Here is a 9,072-nt window from a genome sequence, read left to right as displayed (position 1 = left end):
GGCAGAAATTAACAAACAAATAGAAGCTATAAACATAAACCAACTGGACCTAACAGAGATCTATAGAACACATCATCCAACAGCAACAGAATATACATTCTTCTCAAATACCTATCAAATATTTTCCAGAATAGACTATGTGCTAGACCATAAAAGAAGTCTCAATAAATATAAAAGGATTGAAATCATACAAAATTTGTTCTCTGAACACAATGGAATAAAACTAGAAATAAGGAACAGAAGGAAATTTAGGAAACATAAATATGTGGAAATTAAACAAGACATTTCTAAATAACCAATGAGTCAAGAAAAAAGTCTCAGTGCAAATTAGAAAATTCCTTGAGGTGAATGAAAACAAAAGTACAATATACAAAAACTTTATGGTCTGTATATAATCACTGCTTAGAGAGACATTTTTATCTGAAGATGCCTACATCAGGAAAAGAGATTGATCTCAAATCAATAAACTAACCTTCCACCATGAGAAACTAGAATAGGAAGATCAAACCAAACCAAAGACAAAATTTTAAAAAAGTAACAAAGTCACAAAAATTAGAGCAGTAATAAAACAGAGAATAGAAAAACAATAGAGAAAAATCAATAAAATCAAAATGTGCTCTTTGGAAAGATCTATAAAATTGACAAACTTTTAGCATGACAGTCCAGGAAAAAAGAAAAAAGACTAATTAGTAAAATCAGGAATAAAAGAGAAGACATTATTGCTGATCTTACAGACATAAAAAGTGTTATAAGGGAATACTATGAACAATTATGTGCAACAAATATGATAACCTAGATAAAATGGAGACATTCCTAAAAGCAAACAAATTAACAAACTGACTCAAAAAGAATAGAAAATCTAATAAAATCTGAAATACAAAATAAGGATTGAGTTAGCAATCAAAAATCTGCACCCCCACCCCCAACACACATACGTAACTCAGGATCAGATAGCTTTAGCAGGGAATTCTATCAAACATCAATTCTTCACAAACTACTGAAAACACAGAAGAGGAAGAAACATTTTTCAACTCATTCTACAAGACCGTTACTGCCCTAATACCCAAACCCAACGAAGACATCATCAGAAAAGAAAGCTATAGACCAATATCCTTATAAACATAGAAGCAAAAATCCCCACAAAAATATTAGTAAAATGAATTCAGCAACATATAAAAAGGATTTACATTATGACCAAGTGGGATTTATTCCAAGAATGAAAGGTTGGTTTGACATCTGACAATCAATTAGTGTAATATATCATATTAATAAAGGAAAAAGGCTATCAGATCATCTCAACAGATGTGGAAAAATATTGACAAATCCCACACTCTTTCATGATTGAAACACTAGACAAACCAAGAAGAGAAGGAAACTTCCCAAACCTGATAAAGGGCATCTACAAAATCCCCTCAGACATCATATTTAATGGTAAAAGACTATTTACCCCGCTAAGATCAGGAACACAACAAGGATGTATGCTTTTGCCAGTTGTATTTATCATTGCAGTGGAGGTTTTAGCCAAAGCAAGTAGGCAAGAAAAAGAAAGAAGAAAAGTATTTCTATTTGTAAATGGTGTGTACATAAAATCCTAAGAAATGATCTTGTGTCTAAAAATCTATTAAAACTAATAGAAAATTTTACTAAGTTTGCAGGATAAAAGATTAATAAACAAAAATTGATTGTTTCTATATAATAGAAATGTACATTCCAAAAAATGAAATTAAAACAATTTCATTTACAATAGCATCAAAAAGAATAAAATATGTAGGAATAAATTTAAACAAGGAGGTGTAAAACTTAAAGACTGAAAACTACAAAGCATTGTTGAAAATAATTAAAGACCTAAATAAATGGTTCTATCACCTGTATTTATGGATCAGAAGTCTTAATATTGGATTCTTAGCTATGATATAAAAGGCACAAGCAACAAGAGAAAAAAACAAATAAATTGAATTTCATCAAAACTGAGAACTTTTGAGCATCAAAGGACACTCTCAAAAGAGTAAAGGGACAATCAATAGAATGGGAGAAAATATTGCAAATTATATATCTGATAAGGGTCTGGTATCCAGAATATATAAAGAACTCTTACTACTCAGTGACAAAAGGATAGACAGCCCAGTTTATAAATGAGCAAATAACTTGAATAGACATTTCTCCTTAGGGGATATTTGAATGGCCAATAAGCACATAAAAAGATACTTAATATACTTAGTCATTAGAGAAATGCAAAATAAAACCTCACTGAGATAAAACATCATACCTACCAGGATGCCTATAATAAAAAAGACAGACAATAATATATGTTGGCGTGGATGGAAAAAAATTGGAATTCTCTTACACTGCTGGTGAGAATGTAAAATTGTGTGGCCACTCTGGAAAACTGACAATTCCTCAAAATGTTAAAAACATAGAGTTACCATATGACCCAGCCATTATACACCTAGGTATATAATCAGGAGAACTGAAAACATCCACAAAAACACTTGTACAGATTTTCATAGCTATTCATAGTGGTGTTATTTACAGTTGCCAAAAAATGAAAATAACCCAAATTTTCAACAACTGATGAATGGATAAAGAGATCTTTACCATGGAATACTATTTGGTGATAAAAAGGATTGAATTCCTGATTCATGCTACAACATAGATGGACTTTGAAAACATTATGCTAAATAAAAGACTCCAGTCACAAAACACCACATTATGTGTGATTTAATTTACATGAATTAACCAGAACAGGCAAATCTATAGAGACAGAAAGATTAGTGGTTGCTGCGGGGTGAGGGGGGAGTGACTGGGTAGTGACTGCTTATGAGTATTGTGTTTCCTTTGCAGGAGACAGAATGTTCTAAATTTACATTGCTACAGTTTGCATGACCCTGTGTACATACTAAAATACATTGAATTGTACATTTTAAGTGGATTAATAGTATTGCATGTGAGTTATATCTGAATAACACTGTTAAAAAGTGAATTACAAAATAGCACCCGAAACATTTCAATATTAGAGCATATCTCAAGACCTCAGTACCCTTTAAAACTTCCTTATACATTTGGCTTTTGCTTTGAAGATAAAAATAGCTTTATTTAAAATATTACACTAAAATATCCTCTCCAACCCAAGTAAATTTGTTTATTATGTTTAAATGCTGCCATTTCCAGTCTCCCAATGGGTAGAAATAATTCTGAGAGTCGGGTGGGTATCTTAACATCGTAACTGGAATACTCGTTATTATTGAATTGATTATTAAACAAGCTACGCTAATGTAAGATTATTGAAGACTATCCATATTACAATCTATTGCTTATTTAGGTTTAGTCAAATAGTGACGAAGATTCTCTAAACTTGTTGCCCAATTGCAGTAACTCAGGTAATCTTCAGACTGGTTTAAACATTGTGGTTCCCTTGTGTACAAAGTAAAATGGGCACCTCATTTCTCACTGTGTTCAAATTAGAAGCCCACTATTCTGTAAGTATTTACTTCCAGCATTTCCATGGCTGAAGGTTTAAAACAAATTTAACCTTGAAAACAGCCATTAGAGTTAAGTGGTCCCTCAGTTCAACAAACAAGATGTACCAGCCAGTAAATGTCCAAAATCAGGGTGATGTTTACCAGCAATTTGTTTTGTTTCCTGGTAAGTTAACTACCAATGTTCCCTGTTTAAAACCTAGGACAAATAATATAATCTTAATCTTAAGATCAACCCTGGCTCTGAGATCATTATACATAAATAAAATTTAGCTTTATTAGCTATTAGCAAAAAACCTCCCCTACCATGCTCTATTCATCTTGATGAATAAATTCGGTCAGAGTCTAAACAACTCAGAAAAATCACATAAAAAGTAAAAGTTTAGTTTGCTACCAAAACTAATGAATGATTTAGATGTTATATTCTTTCTGTGGGACATGGATAAAATACAAACAACAAAACAAGAATGATCAGGAACTGGTAATGACCCTGCTAGTATGGAAAGTCATGCCAGTATCCTCTAAACTGATATACAAGCACAGAAAGGGAATAAAGAAAATTATTCAGAAAATAAAGTGCTGATGCTAAGGGAAGAGATAGGAAATAGATGATAAATTCAAAGGGATATATGTTCCCATTTTTTCCCTCAGATGTAATTTGTAAATCCCGTAAAAAGCACAGTGTACTTGTTTGATGTAGTTGCCTAATGAATCTTAAAAATTTTCTGCAATAGGCAGAGTGGTCTTCTGTGATGGTCTGTACAAATGAAGTGGATATACAGACATGGCCAACCCTTGGTCAAACTATGAAGAATCTTAATTTGTTTTTACTTCCCTCCTTCCTTCTCATTCTTGCCTTCTCCTTGCCCTGAAAAAGACCTGTCCTGGAGACTCCCTAATATGCTCTCCTTACCACCAGAAGTGTTGCTTTCTCTTTATCAGGATGTACATCTCTTCAGAGCCTGGAAGTTCAAGGTAATTTTAGGATCCAAGGTTTTAAGAGTAAACCTAAGACAGCCTACATTTGAACAAAGTAAATTTGTCAGTAGGAAATAATGAATATCCAGTGATTTGCCATCAATAATTGAAATGGGGTTGAGGGTTGAACACTATCTCAGAGGAAAAAGGTCTGCTATTACCCCAGGTCTACACTCTAGAAGTGAGTATGAGCATCACCTCTCTTAAGTGCATCTCTCTTCAGTTATACCTTTTCATGTCAAATTAGAGAAGGTACTTTAGAGATCATCTAGTTTTGTGTATTTTCATACCTTTCTCTATGGACAGAGACTAAGAATTTCTGTATTGCTTCTACGAGATCACTCTGAATGGTGAGAGAAAAAGAGGAGGGGGGGAGGGAAAAAGGGAGGGAGGGGGAGTGAGAGAGAGAAATAGGTGGGGATCCAAGGAGTTCACTTGTGCTTCAGGAAATCTGATTCATTTTAAAAATATATTTAATATATTGACAACTATAATAAGATTTTGTTTGTACAATTTTTTGTTTTTGGCAGCTGGATAGTACAGGGATCAAATACTGGACCCTGGTATTATCAGAACCACGCTCCAACCAACTGAAATAACTAACCAGCCATTCTGTCTATCCAAAAGCTGTTGGCCATTTTCTCCAGAATCATCATATTGAAGGATTACTCTAGGCTTGTTCAGTGTCAATCATGTTTCTCTGTATCAGAAAAGTCTACTGTCAGATTAGATCTGTGCAATTATATAATCTTAGCTCTACACTTTAAGCTCTGCCTATGTTAGTTCAGCAACCCTGTGATTCCCAATCATCAACCAGAAATTCAGGCCTCATAGTACTTCCTTAGACTCTCTCACACTGTATAATTAGCCTGTGACTTTCAGCTCTGACCTGCACTGCCTCCTCTTCTGGACAATCTGAGGTTCTTGCCACCACCCCCACACCACCACACCTCCTACCCCAATAACCTAATGTCTTAGTCCATTCAGGCTACTATAACACAATGCCATAAACTGGATGGCTTATAAACAACAGAAATTTATGACTCACAGTTCTGGGGGTTGGAAAGTCCAAGATCAAGATGCTGGCAGATTTGATGTCTGGTGAGGGCCCATTTCCTGGTACATAGAGGGCACCTTCCTGCTGTGTCCTTACATAGTAGAAAAGACTAGCTAGCTCTCTGCACTCTTATAAGAGCACCAATCCCAATCACAAAGGCTCTACTTCATCATCTAATCACTTCCCCAAAGGCCTCACCTCATGATAGCATCACCTTAGGGTTTAGGATTTCAACATATAAATTTTAGGGGGAGAGGGAGACACGAACATTTGGACCATAGCACCTACAACCCTATCTCTAGGTTTTTGTCCCCTGTGTATGTTCTCTTTTCTGCATTCCTGAGGCTTGAGTACATTCTAAGAACCTTTAGTTCTTTGGGGGATGAGACAAGGCAAAAAATATTCAAGTATTTGAAATGTGCCAATTCCATGGATAGGTTATGTATGGCACAAATATCAATTCAGTTATAGCTTAAGGGCCTAGCATAGAGTCTGACTCATACTAATCATTCAAAAAATGTTTGACAAGTAAATGAATAAATGTAGGGTTTCTATCCAATAATAAGCCTATCTATCTTATACGTAGAGGAATGGAGCACAGTTTGAAGCAATCAGTGGTGGCCAACTTTGGTGTTATTTCTATGGGTTACCCAGGTAAAATTTTTCTGAATACTTAAAATATATAACCTCTCTTTTACTTGCTGATATCTGAAATATTATTAAAGCAGATATGGCTATAAATCCATAATATTAGATCATTTTCTGGGACCAGATATTTATTTCCTCTGAAAGAAAGAGCATAAGAGCCCCAAGTGCCTGTAGGAAAGGGTAAATAATGCAGAAATGAGTACTTTGGGGAAATCAAAATGGATTTTACTGACTTCTCAATTCTGCCAGTGATTGGGGTTAACAAATTATTCCCCTTCTGCCCTTGGCAGCATTTTTGAGAATCTTTGACCAAACGACAGATATATGCCAAGAACTTTTAATGTAGGGCCTGGAGAGGGGGCTGGAAGTCATGGGATAACTCAGGAATGAACCATAGAGGCCAGAGAATTTCTCTCATTTAAGTTATGTGGTTCTTAATGAGGTCAGTTTCTAAGGAAGCATAGATCTGGCTAAGTTGTACAAAATGGATTCTACTCTTTCAGGAGAATATTATCATGTTAATCAACTCTCCTTTCCATTTGAATTATGCTAGGCCTTTCTTTTCCTTATCATTTACTTTCCTTTTCTAACACAATTATTTATAGCTCAAGCAGTTTTATTATGGCTTGCAAAAGCTTTTGCACAGAATTTAGCACATTCATTATTCCTTATTACCATTGCTATGGAGGTCCAATTATTAATTTTAGAATTGCAATGTAGCTTTAGAATATTTTGCAACATGTTCCTACTAGGGTAATTTTATTTGATGTGTTCTTTATGGAATCAGTAGGTAATAATGCCTAATCTTTTCTGAATTTTTATATCTTTAGCATCTCTATTGAGTCTATTCAGTGTTTCACATAAAATAAATGCAGGAATATTTAAAATGAAACATTTTCTCTAGAAGTTTTTGAATTTATCATGAATATCTGAAGTTCTGAGTAATGTAAAAAACTTTGTTTGAGATGAAATTATTCTTTATTTGGTAGATTGATGAAGTTCCCCACCCCCTTTCTTTTAAATTTTAATAGCTAGGTATATTTTTTAAAAGATCATGCTTACAATAAGTAATTTACATAGTGAAGAAACATCAAAATAAAGTTAATGAATAAAAAGACACAAAAAATTCAAGAGTAGAAAGAAGAAAATAGTTCTTTTCATTTTGTTACTCATATAGGAGGAAAGGGGATCAGACATACTAAGATTATTTTTCAGAAGGTTTCTGTCAAAGTAGTTAATACTGTCTTCTTTTTTTCTTTATCCAAAGCTGTCATTGGCTGCTGAGGAGGTATTCAGTCTTGGGCTAGTAGAGGCTCAGTGCTCAGATGGCTGGAATCATCCAATTGGCCCACCAACTGGAATTAGAATCAAGAGTAGTAATAAGATTTTCTGGAGGCTTGATTAACTTCGATTTGTCACCTGGATGAAGCTCCCCAATGATACAAGTTTTGGACAATTCTCAAGTGTCTGTAGAATGCCTAACAACTTCAAATTTTTCAGTAGCATCACTTCCAGCTTGTTCCCTTAAGACTCCTCCCCAACTAGGGTGCTCTTCCAGAAATTTGGCCAAATCATACAACTTGTGGTGTAGGATCAGCCAAGCACTTTCACTGTGATTGTACATCTGAATCTCTTCCAGTGTGTAGTACTTCACAGCCTGGTCCAACTCTTTTGCCATCTTGGTAGCTGAGCCAGGTCCCCCACACACAGTCATGTTGGGTGGAGCACAGTCGTGTCGCCTGGGATATGATGAAGTTACCACAGCCTGGTCCAACTCTTTTGCCATCTTGGTAGCTGAGCCAGGTCCCCCACACACAGTCACGTTGGGTGGAGCACAGTCGTGTTGCCTGGGATATGATGAAGTTAAGCACAGTCGTGTCGCCTGGGATATGATGAAGTTACCATTATCTTAATCCCAGATAAGATAATGGAAAAGGACATACACCTAGACCTATTTCCGGTAAAATTATTGTGTGTCTAAATTTAGAAAGAAAATTTCACAAGCTTCTATTAAAAAATCATGATAAAAGTGAAAAGTCAAAATAGCTGAAAGCTAGCAAGTGGTGAAATAGCATCTACACAAAACAGAGAGGAAGTGATTGGGATGAGGAATCCTGTAGTCACCCCAAATTTCATTTCCCTCTCATGAGGAAAGATATTATTAGATGAGCAAAGAATCATGGGGGATATTATCTGTTTATCTCTTCCTGACAAAGAAAATAATCACAACAGGGCTCTGACTGAAAATAGATTAAATGCAGCAGAGATCTCTAAAGGAGAGCAATACAGCAGTCCCTTCCTTATCTAAGGTTCTGCTTTCCACAGCATCCCACTCTGTTTCTCCTGGAATGTGAACTCAGTGTGTCCACACTGCGTATGCTACCTGGTTGGTAGTCTTTCAGTAGTCCAGACAGACAGACCACATTCACATAACTTTCATTACAGTATAATGTTGTAATTGGTCCATTTTATTATTAGTTATTGTTGTTAATCTCTTACTGTGCCTAATTTATAAATTGAACTTTGTCATAATTGTATATGTACAGGAAAAAAACACAATATATATAGGATTTATATCCACGATTATATAGAAACATATCTATGTATATTCCTATATAATATATCAATATATAGGAACATATGCACAATTTCAGGGATCCATTGGGGGTCTTGGATCATATCACCCACAGATAAGGAGGACTACTGCACATATCCTGTACTACTGTACATATAAAGTTAACCCTAAGTAGATAGCGCTAGAATGACTGAAAGGTTGCAATACAAATACTAAATAAGGATTCTTGAAGTAGAAGCAGCACCGTATTTGGAAAGTATAATGACTAACTGCAGCACAACCTGCTACACTTACAGTATATCCAGTCCTGTAGGAACAGTATCTATGAGGGTAGGAGG

At 35.1% G+C, this 9,072-nt stretch overlaps 1 pseudogene; it reads right to left on the bottom strand.

The window, feature by feature from the left end:
* Positions 1-7,462: 7,462 nt before the first annotated feature.
* Positions 7,463-7,837, bottom strand: LOC103585670 (annotated as a pseudogene).
* Between the last annotated feature and the right edge of the window lie 1,235 nt (positions 7,838-9,072).

Source organism: Galeopterus variegatus, unplaced genomic scaffold (assembly GCF_000696425.1).
Source record: "Galeopterus variegatus unplaced genomic scaffold, G_variegatus-3.0.2 Scaffold263, whole genome shotgun sequence".
Lineage (NCBI taxonomy): Eukaryota > Metazoa > Chordata > Mammalia > Dermoptera > Cynocephalidae > Galeopterus > Galeopterus variegatus.
This window is presented reverse-complemented; position numbering and strand designations above follow the sequence as displayed.